At 37.3% G+C, this 7,772-nt stretch overlaps 1 protein-coding gene across 1 annotated transcript in view; it reads right to left on the reverse strand.

The window, feature by feature from the left end:
• The window catches only part of ghra (growth hormone receptor a), a 27,961-nt gene extending 25,209 nt beyond the window's left edge, over nucleotides 1-2,752 (reverse strand). The window contains exon 1 of the mRNA XM_015024111.1: nucleotides 2,425-2,752. The gene's annotated coding sequence lies outside the window, so the exon portion shown is untranslated. The remainder of the gene's footprint in view (nucleotides 1-2,424) is intronic.
• Between the last annotated feature and the right edge of the window lie 5,020 nt (nucleotides 2,753-7,772).

Raw genomic sequence — 7,772 nt, forward strand, 5'->3', positions numbered from 1 at the left:
TTAATTTTTAGAAAAAAAAACAAAAGGGGGTAAAAAAAAAACGCCCCCCCCCTTCAATTTTTTTATTTAAAAAAAAAAAAAAAAAAAAAAAAAAAAAAAAACATGTACCTTTTTTCTTTCCTACCAGCTGCTTTTTTAAAATAAACATTAGGCTTTCTGTTCGACTCACACAAAAGACCTACAAGCTGCAGCTGCTCCTTTCAGCCTATGGACTGTTTGACGAATGTTTACCACCCTCTGTGTGCACCTATATTTGGATATATAGGTGGTCACTGTGAGACCATATGGCCGTACGCGTGCATTTTCAACTTGAGCGTGTCTACATGTGTGTGTGCTCCAAAGCCATTCAAGCCTGGCTACTGGATGGTTCTAATGTCTCCTACTCCTATTTCATAAGAGACTGTGGAAAACTTGGAGTCAGCACACTGGCATGAGATGAGCCTCGGCTGGAAGCGGATTGGGTCACACATCTGCAAAACACCACGCATGTCTGTGTGTATGAAAAGCAAGAGAGGAAAAGAGGGGTCGGGGGCGCATGCATATATGCTGGACAAAAGGAAGACGTGTGCATTAAACGCATAAAAGCCAGTGAGTCCAGTGATGAGGAAATATGTGCTGCACAAATTATAACACCGCAGGAGAATTGCACCATTCCAGGCCGTGTTCTTTGCACACAGCAAACAGCTGAGAAGCGAAAACAAAAATCAATGTTTTAATGGGTTTCGGGGTTTTGTACAAAATAAGAACAATCAATGGTTAAACCTGCAGAATTAAACCCTAGAGAACAAAGAAATCCTCTGTTTCCATAAGAAAACACAGGTATGCAGCCTCTTTAATTTGCTCTAGAGAAGCTGTTTCTCGCCACATCCTGGCAACCATTCTCTGGCGGCGAGGCGCAAATGGACGTATGTAAAATGTAATGGTTTCAGAGAGTTGTTGAGCCGTCAGATGTAGAACGTTACAAATGTGCTTTTGCAGGATGGAGCAAATGTCTCGTAAAATTCCTCGCCTCATCTATTTAAACGATTCGTTGGCGGCCTGGTGAGTGCTGCTGTGTAACTACAAGCCTTATTTTCTCGTGCACAAATAGCTCCAACAACAAGTGAATGCATGCACTTCGACCTGCAAGACAATATCAAATTTGTCTGGATAAAACCAGACAGTAGACACGTAATAAAAATTGTCTATTTCAAATATTTCAAACTGTAAAAAAAACAAACAAACAAAAAAAAATATCTCTAATTTACGGTAAAATACCGGCAGCTGTAGTTTGCCGGTATTTTACCGTATAATATAAAACAGACTTTACCGTGTTTCTATGGTAAAGTTCTGGCAACCACAGATGCCGGTATTTTACCGTAAATTTGAGACTTTTTTACTTTTTTTCACAGTGTACCTATGCTATTTAGACAAACATGGTATTCTATGTAAATCTGGATAACCAAATAATATAATAAAGCACATTTATTATATTAAACATTACGACATTCTGGTTGCATGCAGTTTCACAACCACAAGAACTCCTTGTATCACTTTATAGGATGACGTATTTCAATTGTCAAATGTTAATATCAGTCATATATTTGATCATGTGGAGTAACCCTGAGTGCCCTTAATGACTGCTACGTATATTTTTAGTGGTTGAGATGCTATAACTCACAGAGGCTGGTCAAGATTTTTATTTTTTTTTTTAAAGGTAAAGAGACAAGAATACAATGCGATCACAATCAAGATTATAATCATAAATTTCATGAATAGTATTGCAACAATTTCTGAATATTATCCAATGGCGGTTTTCAAAAATGTACTCAAATACAAAGGAAATTTGTCCATTTATACTGGCCCTAAATAAAGTCCAGACTTACAATTATGTGGCAAGACCTTCAACTATTTTGCAAAAAGAAAAAAGGAGGGACAAACATTTTTGTGGTACATGTTTTGAAAGGTGGTTCTACAATTTATTGACTCAGTGGATTTTACCTGTATGTATCTCAATCATGAAAACCTTGTGCTATTTTCTTTACATTGATCACATAAAAATACGTAGAAGTTTGGGATTCAAATGTGAAACTATATGAAAGGCTATGAATCATTGAGCAAGGCGCTGTAAACACACTTTCAGAAGGTAACAGTCTGCATCCATCAAACCGACACATGGCTGGTCACTTTTGGCCAGAGTCGAATCTTATTTAGAAGGCTAATCTCCTGTTTCACTGTCCTACACATATGCTTTCACTAACAGTGGATATTATTCTCCGCAAACTGCAGAGGGTTGTCCGCGTTCATGTTTATACAAGTGCTTGAAAAGATTTTGTAACAAGCAAAGAAGAAAGTGTGGCAATTGATACTTCCAAGACGTGCACGAGCATTTAAAGCATGACCGCGACTCGCTGTGCACGTTTTTCAAAACAGGACCAAACTTACTTGTTGCGAAGTTTCGAGCTGAGAAACTGCAAGAACAGCCCAGATCGACTTTTCAGAAGTTGGTCATTTGATGGTCAGCGCGAGCTCCAACAGGCACGAATCCTGCAGTTTTCCCTTCGGCCCGTGTCCTGTACAGATCTCCTCCACTCGAGGTTTTCACATCACCGAAAAACTGAGTCGGGAGCGAACTTTTTTTTTCCTGTGGACGGGTTTCGTCTTATTTGGCGCTCATCATCTAGTCTCGTTCAAATGGACGCGCAGAGAGAAAGTATGTGGGTGTCTAACTGCGGTGAGGCGCCCTCATCCGCCGACTATAAAAGTCTGCTGAGAGAGGAGGACCACCGAGGGGACAGACTGCTGGGCCAAACCTCCAAAATAAAATGCTCCCTTAGCTGCAGGCTCGTGGCAAGAGTCAAAGACTGGATTATGCTGTTTCATTATTATTATTATTAACTCTATTATTAGAGTAACTGAATGCTAAAGATTATTAAGAGTTCAGATTCTTCTTAAACTCCTAAAACTTGATTGTAATAGAAAAAAAAAAAAAAAGTTAAGGATTTTTAACCTTGCCCAGTAGGTAGACTACGATTTAAAACGGCTTTGTGTTTGGCACCAAATAAATCAATTACAACAAACATACACTACACTGATAAAGCAACTTTTGGGCTTAACCACTGAAACTGCTGCACTTTATTCGTGTAGGTTTCTAAAGCTGGGCTTTGTAGCATCTAAAACACTCTTAAATAAATCAGTTACATTTCAAGTATATTTTAAAATGCAGTCATTTAGCTAAAGTTTTTTATAAATACAATTTTTTAAATTTCGTTCCGCATGTTTGGTTTATCCTGACATATTGAAAAAAAAAATAATAAATAAACAAATAAATGCACTAAAATGAAATATTATTGAAACGTTTTCAAATTAATTCCCCAACAACTGCAGCAAAGATGAGCCTTACCTTTGCAATGACTGGATAAAAAATGTCCTTGTCAGCAATTTTGACTTTAGCATTAGACCTGTTGAGTAAACCATTGGTAAAGTTGCATCTTTTCTGGCGATATGACAAATAAACTAATACTGAAAACTTTACTGAAAACTGTAACTGTATGTAATGCTAAGAATCCCATCTCGCCAGCAGTTTTGACTTTAGCAATTAGCCCTGTCACTAAACTATGTAAACATGGATACAAGCTGAAATAGTGCCTCAGCAAAGAAATTTCCTCAAGCACTGGTTGTAAAACACTTACTAATTTTACCAAATTGATGGGCTAAATATTCATTTCTGAGACAACTCAACATATTAGTCTTAGCGTTCCCCACAGGACCAAAAGTTGCATTTGACAAAACCAATCTTATCAGTTGAACTGTAATCAAAATATACTGCTAAAAAAAATAAAGGGAACATTTCACTTTAAATTTTGTGTGTGGCTCCAAATCCAGGCCTCCATTGGTTAATAAATTTGATTTCCATTGATAATTTTTGTGTGATTTTGTTGTCAGCACATTCAACTTTGTACAGAACAAAGTATTCAATGAGAATATTTCATTCATTCAGATCTAGGATGTGTTATTTGAGTGTTCCCTTTATTTTTTTTGAGCAGTGTATTTAGGTGGAGAGTTACAGAAGTGCATATGGTTGTGGGAATATTGAGCATTAAAAACAAATAAGCTGCGTTCCTTATTAATCGTTTCCATGGCTACTACTTACACCTTGCAAAATAAAATTTTGCAGTGTAACGCAGTTCAGATTTGTAGCAATAGAGAAAGCCTTTTCTTTTTAGAAAAACATAAAAATGCTCCTTGCAAAACATGGATGCAGGACAAACTACTTGCTCCCATGGGCTCACGTGGAGGGTCAGTTTGAGATGCAATGTCTCCAGAGGCTCGCCCACAATTTCAGCTTTCAGCAGCTGTCCACCCGCTGACCCAAAGCCATCGGTCACTATGGAGGTCCCGCCCAACCACGTGAGCACATAAGAGAAAAGAAATGTTTCCAGCTGTTGCTTGCTTTTGACACACAATTGTTGTTTTTATTTGTCAAGAAACAGCATATTTTGTTTTGCATGGATCTCGTGAGTGTTTTTCTTACACAGTTCAATAGGTTCAGTCAGTCCTTTGAGGGCAAACATCTATCAGTATTAAAAAAAAAAAATCAATGGCCTTAATGAAGCTAAAGCAAATGAAGTTTGCCTTATTAATGATATGTGTGACCTATAAATCTGACTTCCCCTGAAGTCAGATAGCTGCCCGAAGCAGGCATGTTTTGATCTCTTCACCGCCTCCACCCCACGTTCCAATGTACAGATTCTGTGTTGACATAATTTGTGATGTGATGGTGAGGAAATGCTATTGCCCTGTCTGCACTGAGAGTCATCTTTTTGTTTTTTTTTAATATCCCCACCCGCTTCTCATTTACGAGGCCCACAAATTATGGTTTGACATTTCTGAATCCTCCAACTGTAAATCACATAAAACACTCCCTATGAGACGCAAAACAACATAAATACTGCAAATCTCCAATTCAGACCTACAGTTACAAAACAAGCCCAAAGTTATTTTTTGTGGTTTTTTTTTTTTTTTTTTTTTTTATTGGCTAATTCTATGATTAAATGTTTATGTCAAGTTTTCTTCCTTATTATTCTCATTTGATTTCCGAAAGGTGTTTGACATTCATATTGCAACAAAGGAACACTTGCTATTAGTCTGCACTCATTAAATGGCCAAAAATTCCCTTTTTATTAGGGAGTTATGTGACAGATAGCTCCAGTTCCAGGAGAATGGGGGCGTGCAGTGAACCACTTTATCCGTTACTGAATCATGTGGACTTATGCTGTATTGAATGTGACAAGAGAACAATGCACCTGACCCACAGACCGATCCCACTGAATTCTCTGGAGTGGTGGAATTATGTTTCACTAGAGCTGTACTTTCCTTGGGATGCTTGGTACTTTGTATTGTTACTATAGTACCAATCAAAAGGAATCTACATGGTAAAATACCGTTCAGTGATTTATATGAGATATAATTTACCTCACTACAGATTTCTTCTCGATTGTATGTTTCAGTTTCAGGTTATCAAACAATTTTTAATATCAGCCCAGTACAAATAGCAGATTTTAATCAACACTTTTAGCCATTTTTAAGGCTACGGGGCTCCAGTGTTCCACAGTGCGAGCTGTGGGGAAAAAAAGCATGGAACAGTTGGGAATCGACAGAACGTGTTGTCCTACAAAAATTAATCTAAGATAGCATAATTTCTTTTAAGACTGAATCCCAGTCTGAATATGCCATAATTAAGTGCAGATTACATATGGAATGCTTTCTTAATGTGTTTTGCTAAGCTGTATTTGTTTGGTCCTTGTTACCTCCTTATGAGGACTGATAACCAAATTTAATTTGTGGACCATGTTTTTGAATGTTAATTTGGTTTAGAGAGTCCAAGCTACATAAGCAAGATGCTTCAGGCTTTACAAGTCACAACCATCTTTTCATTATTGGTTTTCTGCCAAAGCATGCTTTTTTGCAGCAATGTAATTTGCGCTAGGCTGTCTGTTTCTTCTTTCCTCCACAACAAAAGAGTGTCCTCTGTCTCAACCCCATCAAGTCACCTGTAATGCACTTAGGGCAGTTTCACGTCGAAGTGTGGCAATTTACATCTGTGTCAAGCCCTTGCTGGCTATTTGATTAGAAAAGGGAGGTGGTAGTCTCTATTGCACACAGAGAAAGAAACGACTGAGAAAATCAGGAGGGAGCAACGTGTGCTTCATGTTACACACATGTTCTTCAGCTGCTGGTGGACTTAAAATCATTCACAAATACATTTTTTGAACCATAATCCAGTATTATAGCATTACCTAACCTGTCATATGTATGCCAGGGGTAGGGCTGTAAACTAGACAAGGTGAAGTGGGCAGGAAATTGAAGCGAATTGGAAAGATTTCTTGGTATGAATGGGATCTACAGAGTATCACCATGAGAGCCCCACCATGTGCAAAACAACACAATTAAGAGGGACGCTTGGCTTAATCGGTGAAAGCATCATGCAAATGATGCTGTTTTTTTTCTCTAAGCCTACTTTAATCTTGACCGTTATCTTAGAATACAAATCAGGGACTTAAGTCTAATGAAAAGAAGAGCTTAGCAGAGAAAAAGTGATGAACAGAGAAGGCGGAGGTGTGAAAAACAGAAGTTGTAGAAGACTGTGATCTGCTTACAGCCAAGTTCATCAGATTAATAACGATCACTTCTTTCTTAATTCTGGACTTGTATGTTCACTCATAGCACATGCTTTGTGCTTCTGTGATATGTTTGCACAGTAAAAAGCAACAATGGAGCTTCACTACCACTGACTGTAATGTTGTCATCATATTGAAACTAATCCAGCAGAAATATTGGATTTATATTTCTAAAATGTTCGTGTGCATTATGCCAAATTTTTATTTGATAGATTTTATAATTTATTTGTAAACAATTCAAACTTCTTATTTGAGTGCCGTGGTGGGGACATTTTTAATCTAAAGGTCCTGATTTAGATTTATTAATCTAAAGGTCCTGTCATGATTTATTTTAATGCTCATGAAATTTCACAGAATAACTTGTCTGACATAAGACTTCAATGTCTTATGTCAGACCATAACCTTCAATGGTTATGGTCCTGGAAATGTTTCCTCCTCTGTGAAGGGAGTCAGTCTATCTCCATTTTTAGTTTTTTTTTTTTCTGAACTTGGGTATTAAATAGACGTTTAAGAATCTATAAGTCTTACCTGATAATAATAAACCTAGGGATTTTCACCTTAGCAGTGCTTGGATAAGGTTTTTTTTTCCTCCCTAACAGTTTTTAATTACTTATCTAATGTCAAAGTATAAATAATAGGGACTGAATTGAGCATGAAAATAGTTAGTCTCTGGTTTTTTGTTGATTTGGCCATATGTTTTTATTCATTATCTTGTTTATGACTCCTGTTCAGTTCTCCAGTATAGATCATCACATTTTTATTTAAAATCTCAGAGTATTTCAGGAGGTTCATATTGGATGTGCTCTGTAATGAAGTTCCCAGGGGTTCTGGAGGAGAAACAGTCCCGCTGACAGTGTTTTCTGTCAAATTTTACCAGAGCACATAGCATCTGAATGTTACAATGGAGACTTGGTGACTTTGTACTTACATCACTTACTATCCTGTCTGGTGGGAAGACAGGATATATGGGTTGTTGCCAAGCGGACAAGTTGGCTATTTTACAGCTGCAATTATATGCTTCACTTTAACATAACTAAATACAACTTAAAAAAAAAAAAAAAAAAAAAAGGTCTTCAAAAGGCACAGCATAACAAAGAGCTGTGGAACAAACTT

This window comes from Poecilia latipinna, unplaced genomic scaffold (assembly GCF_001443285.1).
Source record: "Poecilia latipinna isolate Pla-1442-1.1 unplaced genomic scaffold, P_latipinna-1.0 Scaffold91, whole genome shotgun sequence".
NCBI classification, from domain to species: domain Eukaryota; kingdom Metazoa; phylum Chordata; class Actinopteri; order Cyprinodontiformes; family Poeciliidae; genus Poecilia; species Poecilia latipinna.